General features: G+C 38.1%; 1 pseudogene; it reads right to left on the bottom strand.

Annotated features, from left to right (window-relative positions):
- Positions 1–248: 248 nt before the first annotated feature.
- On the bottom strand, positions 249–1,890 carry LOC124078999 (protein tyrosine phosphatase domain-containing protein 1-like; annotated as a pseudogene).
- Between the last annotated feature and the right edge of the window lie 7,455 nt (positions 1,891–9,345).

The following is a 9,345-nucleotide window of genomic DNA, read 5'->3' as shown; positions in this document are numbered from 1 at the left end:
GGTCTGACATATTGATTTCAAACCAAGAGTTGTGTCTTGTGACTGAAGCCAGAATCCAGGTAGTTGCAGCATGTCCTCCTCTTCCTCCTCAGCAGAACCTGGGCCCCAAGCAACCACTGTGCAGTTTACATTGACAGAGGGCCACTTGCTGGGTAAGAAGGGTTTAGATCCTTATGGAGATTTGCAAAATTTTTGTAACTTGTCCCCCATTATTGCATGAATGTGAAATACCCAGAGAGGGTTCCACTTCACTGTACTTCCTTTAGAATATCTCTCCTAAAAAAAGTGGTGGTTCATCATCCTTGAGTCTTTTCAAACCTCCACACTTAGAGTGACTCCAGAAAGAAAATGTTGTACTAACCAATGCCTCCTCTGGAACTCTAGTTCTGGAGATGGTGTGTGTCAACAATGTCCAATGGGTTTCTGCTGCTGGACGTTGTGGCCCAGCATGTCCTGGGCAGGCATGATGTCTCCTCTTGCTCCAGGAGAGTTTTGGTCCTCTTTAAATCTGAGTCATTGTAGCTGAATCACCTTTTCAGATGGGTCACTGGACATCCTGCCTCTTCCAAAGGAGGTCAAACTTTTGCTCATTGGAAAGAATCATCCTGTTTCTCAAACTCTGCCACCACTGCAGTAGGGTTAAATGGGTCTGATGCCTCACTCTTGTGCTTCATTAACTCTTCATCCAGCCACATTGTCATCATCTCAAACATGGTCTTTTCAATTTCAGCAGAAAGTTCAGGACCTTTCACCATGACCTTCATCACCACTGGTCTGTTTTCACACCAGTTGGACAATTTGGGGCTTGTGTTTCAGAAGTCATGACTCATAACCATGAAGTTGATGATGCTGGCAAATTAGATACTAGACTAATGTGACAGTATGTGCTTTGGGATCACAGCAATAGAAAATAATGTGGGAGAGGAATCAGAAAGTGAGTAATTTCCTGAACACAGAGCTATTGTCTTCTAGTTTGTTTGGAATTGGGTCACTTGGCCTGCACAAATATAATTGCTTGGTCAGCAGTCATTTTTGTTGCAAAAACTAAATAACATGCTATTAAAACACCTGTTTGGCTGAGCCCTGGGTGACAATAAAAGGCTACTTTTTCTTCCTGTATTATCAGTGACCCAGGATGAGGAAACACCCTTAATGGCTTGCTCCTGCTCACTCCAGCAGGCTGGGTTCTCACATTTGCATGCTGTACCACCACACACCATGGACCACATGAGTGTCCAGGGATGACATTCCCATACCCATCCTCCCACTTTTGTGTACTTTGGGATTGGATGTTCTGGATTTCCTTTCATGTTTGCAGCAAACCCATTATTATTCACCAACATGCAATATGGTTGTTCATTTGGAGGCAAGACTCCTTCAGCCTTGGGAGTCTCTTTTGGAGCTTTGTTGTCACTGTCAGGATCCGAAGCCCTTTGAGCCAGTGATCTCACTCATCATCCAGGGCCCAGAGTCACAGGCTGACAGGCAGGCTGGCTACCATGGAGTTTCTACCTCTGAAGGTCTACAGGAGACCTCCCAGGACACTCCCTGCTGCTCAGGGTGGGAAGAGAAGTCCAGCTCAGTACATAGACAATGTCCTCCTTGGAAGGCCACACACCTGCAATTCTGTGTTTATACATGTCTCTGGAATGGCCCTCTGTACTCTCCAGTCCTTTTTTATCTGGTGTGTCTAGGTCAGGTTTCTCAGTAGGTACAGTCAAGGGGCCAGTTGGTGTGCTGTCATCTCTAGCTGCAGCTGTGGGGGAGGACCCTTTGTGAGCCCCTCACCTTGTTCTTGGTGGTATTCAGTTCCTCCTTTGTGGCTCTCCATGAACTGACAGAAACACTGGCCTCAGTTGTGGAAATTGGCTGGAATTTTTGTGTTACCATCTTTTCAACATATAATTGTTGTAATCTTGAAGATGCAGACTTTATTAGAAGATTTCAAGGGCAAGGGTTGAACAATAGGAGAAGACATATACTTACCAGACATTAGTCTTAATACTAGCTACAACCAAAAGTTTAGTAAGTAAGCTTTAATACTTTTATTTGTCTTTACACATCTCAGAATTTGGATTTAAAAAAATAAATCATTATTAGACTTACATTGGGAAAACATGATTTTAGCAGAGTCTCTTTTGATAGTTCTTATCTGACACTCAGGCATCAGACCTCTTTCTCTATAGCTTCTCTACTAACTTTTGGTAGGGCTGACACAAGTGTGAATCTCATGTTATATTTAAAGAAGATATTCTTAAAGAACCTTCTTTCCTTTGATACATCCATGTTGACTGTGTTTTGGTTATATTTTCCAATAGGTGTTTAAGACCAAACCGGTCAAAAATTGATCTTGTTCCTATCTACTATTAAGGTCACATAAGATTCCTCTAAGGTCCCTCTTGGGAACTTGTGAAAAGCCTTTTTTCTTCTTCTTGATTGGTTGTGCCGACTGCCAGGAAGGGTCAGGGTCTTGCTGACCAAACCTGACTTCCCATGGAAGTATCATGGACATTTCTCTCTTCAATAATCCTCCTCTTTGCCTAAGGTATACTGGTTCACTTCCTGTTGTGCAGGATCTTCAAGATTGCCCAGATCAGGACATCAGGACATCACAGATTTGCACAACCTTTAGTGGGGTTCTCTCATTCTCTGGATCCTGGATGACTGTAGAATGCAAGGACCTATTTATTGGTGGCTCTTTCCTTACTCATTTTAATTCCATGGCTTTAGTCTCCAAGGTTTGGTTTAAAGCATTGAAAAGGTCCTTCACCACTCTTGAAGTGGAAGTAATAGTTTCAGCTTTAATGTCTATAATTTTTACAGCTACCCCTTTCCATTAATTGGGGTCAGTATTAGAACTGAGGTCAGCATTATATTTTATCTTTCCTGTAGGTGAGCTTTTATTATCTCAAATTAACCCGGGTTGTTTTGTTAGCTGTGGCACTTCTGCAAAACACCAAAAGACAATGGTAATGATATTGTACAAGGCAAGTACAAAGCAAAATTATTGCATGCAAAGCAAATCCAGTTTGTATAATAATTTTGAAAATCAGATGGAATACATAAACCACCAGTTAATTTGACTTGTTTGCTTATTTTTTTTATTATTTTAGGTTACCAGTGTCCAATTTTTAATCAGATTAGCATGGTTTGGAAAGCCAAGTCTTTGCACACATTTAATTATTCTTTTCTTAAAGGTGATGGTCATAATGCTTTTAGGATAACATAAATATAAACCTGGAAAATTACTAATAATTTTAGTTTGGAGGACACCTATATTCTAGTGTGTTTTCTTAAGCTTTGGCATTTTAGTAGGCACCAATAAATATGCAATAGATGTTTTAATAAGTAGAAGGAATGCATTCTAAAATAATGGTGAAGTATAGTTGAGTAAATATATAAACAAGTAACAGAGTCGTTATTATCATTATTAAGCTTTATGTACTAGACACAACTTAATGTGCTATACTTTTATAAGACTGGCAAGACACTAGAATTGTTTCCTCCATTACCAGCACAGAAATATGAGTAATGTGCTATGCTATGATGTAGTTATGTCACTAAGCAAGAGGAATGTTTCAGCTCCATTGTAATCTTATGGGACCACCACTATATTTGCCATCCAGTGTGGATCAAAACATCATGTGTTGCATGGCTGTGTAGACATAAGAATTTATTTCTCCTTTTAAAATTTATCATTTCAGGGTTTATACTTCTCAATGTTATTTTTCTTAAAATGTCCCTAATAGTTTCACACTATTATACTAAGTGAATAAATCATAATTTTGAGAATAATTCACTTTTTTCAGAATCTTTGGAAATATTTCTTCATTTAACAACTATCAACTGAAAGTATTGTACTAAACAAAGTAGGCAAACTCTCCTGGGGCTTAAATGCTAGGAGTTCTGAGAGGGACTAATAATAAATAAATTTCAGATGTTAATAAATGTCATAAAAAACAGGAAAAGGAATTTAGAGGACAACAGGATTACTATTTTACATAGAATGGTTAACAGAAATAAGGGGGCAATGAGTACATTGGCTCATAATGGTTTTTACTTTTTCAAACAATTTTGTCAAGATAGTTCCCCAGTTATAAAAACTACTGTCAAGGAATGTGAATTCTTAGAAAGTTCTATCCATGAAAGGGCAGAAGGGGTAGGACTACAAGGGAGCAGGTGAGTTTAACTCAACCCCAGGGGTACACCTATACCTGAAGACTGGCCTTGCTATCCCAGCTGGGTCAACACCCAAGCCACAAAGATTGTTCAGAGCCTCATGCTTCAGGACTGGAAGACATGGTCTTTCCAACTGGCTTCCCATAGCTTAGTCACTGTAGTGTGCTCATTTTGTCTTTTGAGTATGAACCAAGACTTGGGTAACTGAGTCAAATGGTGATTCCATTTCAACTTTTCTGAGAAATCTCCATACTACTTTTGAGAGTGGGTGTACCAATTTGCAGTCAAAACAACAATGTATGAGTGCACCTTTTTCCTCACATCCTCACCAACATTTACTGCTCCTTATATTCTTGATAATTGCCTTTCAGACTGGAGTGAGATGAAACCTCAATGTAGTTTGAATTTGCATTCCTCCAACTGCTAGAGATGTTGAACATTTTTTCATATATTTGTTAACTGATCATATTTCTTCTCCTGTGAAATACCTGTTCAGTTCCTTTGCCCATTTATTCATTGGGATTTTTGGTTGTTTTGGGGTTTGGTTTTGGGTTTTTTTTTTAGGGTAAGCTATTTTCAATTCTTTGTAGATCCTAGATATTAATGTTCTATCTGAGGTACATGTGGCAATAATTTTCTCCCCTTCTGTAGGCTCTGTCTTCACATTCTTGATTGTTTGCTTTTCTGTGAAGAATCTTTTTAGTGTGATTCCTTGATCCACTTAGAATTGAGTTTTGTGCAGGGTTAGAGATAAGCATCTAATTTCATTTTGCCTCACAAGGATTTCCAGTTTTCTCAGCACCATTTGTTGAAGAAGCTATATATACTCTTCAATGTGTTTTTGTTCCTTTGTCTAGTATCTATGTGGGTTTGTCTCTGTTTCTTCTATTCTGTACTATTGGTCTTGTATCTGTTTTGGTGCCAGTACTGTGCCATTTTGTTACTATGGCTCTGTAGTATAATTTATGGTCTAATAGTGATGCCTCCTGCTTCACTATTCTTGCTCAGCATAGCTTTGCCTATTCTGGGCCTCTTATTTTTCCAAATGAATTTCATGATTGCTTTTCTAGTTATATGAAGAATGTCATTGGCATTTTAATAGGAATAGCACTAAATCTATAAAACACTTTTAGTAGTATGGCCAATGTTAATTCTGCCTATCCAAGAGCATGAAAGATCTTTCCATCTTCTAAGGTCTTCTTCAATTTCATTGTTTAGTGTTCTGTAGTTTACATTGTAGAGGTCTTTGACATATTTTGTTAGATTGATTACCACTTTTTTGAGGCTATTGTGAATGGGGTAGTTTTTCTAATTTATCATTCTGTCAATTCATCACTGATGTATAAGAATGCATTTGATTTATGGGTGTTGATTTTATGTCCTGCTATATTGCTGAATTCATTTAATAGTTCTAGAAGTTTTCTGGTGGAATTTTTTGTATCTTCTAATTACAGAAATTTATTTCTGGCAAATAGTGACTGAGTTCTTCTTATCCTATTTCTATCCTTTTAATTTCTTTCTCCTGTCTAATTGCTCTGGCTAGAGATTTAAGGACAATGTTGGATAAAAGTGGTTAAAGAGAGCATCCTTGTCTTGTTCCAGTTCTTAGAGGGAACGATTTCAATTTTTCTCCATTGATAATGATGCTGGCAAGGTGCTAAGCAACCCAGTGAGACCGTGTCTGTAAATAAAATACAAAACGGGGCTGGGGATAGGGCTCAGTGGTCAAGTGCCCCTGAGTTCATTCCTTAATACCAAAAAAACAAGGAAAAGCAAAAGTCACCCAGTACTGTTGTGTTGTGGTCTATTTCATTCTTGAAATTGATAATGGTTTGTTTAATGTACATAGACTCTTCAGTGGAGCATGAATGCTTTCAATTACAATTTATGTCTTTTTGATGTATAATTTTTTTGTCCCTTATAATATACTTAGGATTTAGGTCCACTTTAGTGTATCTGAGGGTAGAAACTCCTGCTTGTTTACATAATCCAGGTAAGGGATCTGGTGTTTTGTTTTTTTTTTCCATCCTTTCACCTTCAGTACATGGATGTCTTTGTCTATGAGGTGTGTCCATTGAACACAGCATATTGTTGGATCTTGTTTTTAATAAATCTGCCAGTCTATGTCTTTTGATTGATGAGTTTAGGCCATAAACATTCAAGGATATTGAGATATGATGTGTATTCCTGGAATTTTTATCATTTCTCATGTTTAATTTAAATTAGTTTAGCCTTTGATTGACTATTAATTTAATGTAGATTCTCCCTTTGCTGCTTTTCTTTTTTTTGTTCATTATATCTTTATGGAATATTTTGTTGAGAATATTCTATAATGTAGGCTTTCTTGTTGTGAATTCTTTTTAACTTTTGTTTATCATGGAAGGCTTTTATTTCATCTTTAAACCTAAAGCTTAATTTTGCTGGATATAAAATTCTTTGTTGGCATCCGTTTTCTTTCAGAGAATTGTATATATTATTCCAGGGCCTCCTAACCTTGAGGGTCTGTGTTGAAAAATCAGCTGGGATCCAAATTGTTTTCCACCTATGCTTAATCTGATATTTTCCTCTCCCAGCCTTTAGAGTTCTGTCCTTATACTGCATGTAAGGTATTACATTATAATATGCCTTAATGGGGTCTGATTAACTTTGTACATTTAGGATCCTAAAAGTCTCTTGTATTTGATTTTCCATTTCATTCTTTAGATTTGAGAAGTTTTCTGATATTATTTCATTGTAAAGATTGTGCATTCATTGGTTTGTATCTCTGTACCTTCATCTATCCTGAAAAAATCTTAAACTTGGTCTTTTCATGTTATCCCATAATTATTGGAAGTTCTCTGCATGATTTCTCACCATATTTTCTGTATGGTCAATTTTATTTTCAACATTATATATTTCATGTTCATTGCCTTAAACTGTTTCATTCAAGTGATCTAGTCTGTTCATGATGCTTTCAGTTGAATTTTTATTTTGATTTGTTGATTCCTTCATTTTGAGGATTTCTGCTTGATTTCTTTTTAGGATCTCTCTTTATTGATGTGATCTTTCACCTCCTGAAATTTATCTCTGATTCTATTCCTTACATCATTCTTCATATCATGGATCACTTTAATTATGCATATTCAAAACTTCATCTCTGACATTTCTTTTACAGTGTTGTCAGTGGATTTTATTATTGGAGCATCTTAGTTTGCATTAATACCTAGTTTTTCCATGGTGTTCATGTGTCTTCCCATCTAGTACTGTGGACAAAAGCCAATACAGTTTCTTTCCTGTAGACTTATATTATCCCTGGGAGTTTCCAGTACCTTGCCTTTAAAGGGAGAGACCAATATTAACAGCACCCAATGGAAACAGTATACAGCTTTAAACCAAATAATTCCTTTAAGGTGTCTATAGTTTTGTTGCAATGAACAGAAATTATGTATCCAATTATTGTCTATGATATAAACAGTAAGTTAGCAAAAGGGTTTATAATTTCAAATGGTGGACAAAGAAAGAATAGAAGTGGTGTAGGGTGTTATATTTATGAGGTAGGAGGACAGAAGATAGAAGTAAAAATGATAGGAAGAGTGAAAGAGGAATTAATGGAGGTTGGTTAGGAGAAATGTGACTCCAGGGAAAGGGGATATATATATATATATATATATATATATATATATATATATATATATATATATATATATATTCATATATATTTATATGAAATGATTTTTTTAAAAAAAGTAAAAGAAAAAAAATAAAAATAAAAAAATACACAACCAAACTGTAACATACTATTCAGACATTCCAGTTCTCAATAAACTGACATATAAAAAATACTTGGTTTCAAAATGGTAGAAATGTGACAGAAAAAAAAGGTTATCTTGAAAAATTAAACAATTGATTTTATTGGAGTTCAAAAAGTTTTTCAATTTCCCTTCTCAGCAGCAAGGTCTAGAGTTTGATTCTGACTCTACCCTCAGGATGGTTGGGGTTGGTATGGCGGGAGGGTTAGTTTTGGAGACAGAACTCCTGGAGGTGGGACGTAGGCTAGGTTTGCTGTAGTCTCTTTGCCGTGTGCCAATTGGTCTGGAGATTTTATGTCAGCACATCTCCAGGACCCAGCAATTGCCAGTCCATGTTGGAAGTCTGCACCTCAGGAATCTTTTTTGGGTTCCACTTGTATGGTATAGGAGCCTGTTCTTACCCCTTATATCACCTACATACCCCATAATTCCTGGTCTCTGATTTAGTCTACCAACTCAATCTCTCCTGCCACCAGCATTTTGAGTTACTGGTCAGGCACTTGTCTTCCAGCCAGTCCTGAGGCCTGGGTGCCAGGATCTGTGTACCCTTTGCAGAGCTGTGTGCTGAACCTGGCAGCTAAGAGGCATGTGGGGCCCAGCCACATCAGGGGCCCAGTTATTCTGTTGGGTGAATAAAAACCAGGCACTGACACCTGTAGGCCATTTGCCAAGCTGCAAGAGATGGGTTAGTCTGGGGTCTATGGAGATTTGGGGAAACTAGGTATTGGGTATCTAGAGGACCCTGTTGGGTGCTGGAATGATGCCAAGGGTGCAACCAAGGGACTGTTGGGTGCTGGAAGACCGAGGGAGCCAGGGATAAGGTTTGTGCAAGGACCCAGAGAGTGCCAACCTGAGTGGGCCCAGGTACCCAGTGGGTGCTGGACCTGCCTCTGGACTGAGAGGAGAGAGCCTGGCTCTCTCCAGCATCTCTAGCCTGTCTTTCCCTGGGCAAAATGCCCCCAGTTTCTGACTTTCCCCAAGATTGCTAAGCTCAGAAAGGCACACATCAACCTAGTGGCAAACTCACGGATCTGGGTTTCAGTTTCCAAAGGCTCCTCCAAACTGTTATCCCAAAATGGCTTCTGGATTGAGGACAACTGATAAACTCTGGTGGAGAGGCTTTTGATTTTTGGTTTTGTCTAGTTTTGTTTGTTTTTTTGATTAGTGAGTCATGCAGTCTCAGGTTGGGCAGACTACCCCTCAAGACACGGGATTTTTCACTCTAATCTTTGGGGAGACCTGGGATTCCCTCTGTTTGAGTTCTGGGTAACTGAGCTAAGAGACATGCTGCCTCACATTAATTCACCGTCTTCTATCTTCTCAATTCAATTTCTTTGCTGAGTTTTAAGTAGTTTATTTGTCCCTTTATTGTTGAGTT

Source organism: Marmota monax, unplaced genomic scaffold (genome assembly GCF_021218885.2).
Source record: "Marmota monax isolate L192 unplaced genomic scaffold, Marmota_monax_Labrador192_F-V1.1 WCK01_AAM20220418_F8-fsc00186, whole genome shotgun sequence".
Taxonomy (NCBI): domain Eukaryota; kingdom Metazoa; phylum Chordata; class Mammalia; order Rodentia; family Sciuridae; genus Marmota; species Marmota monax.
This window is presented reverse-complemented; position numbering and strand designations above follow the sequence as displayed.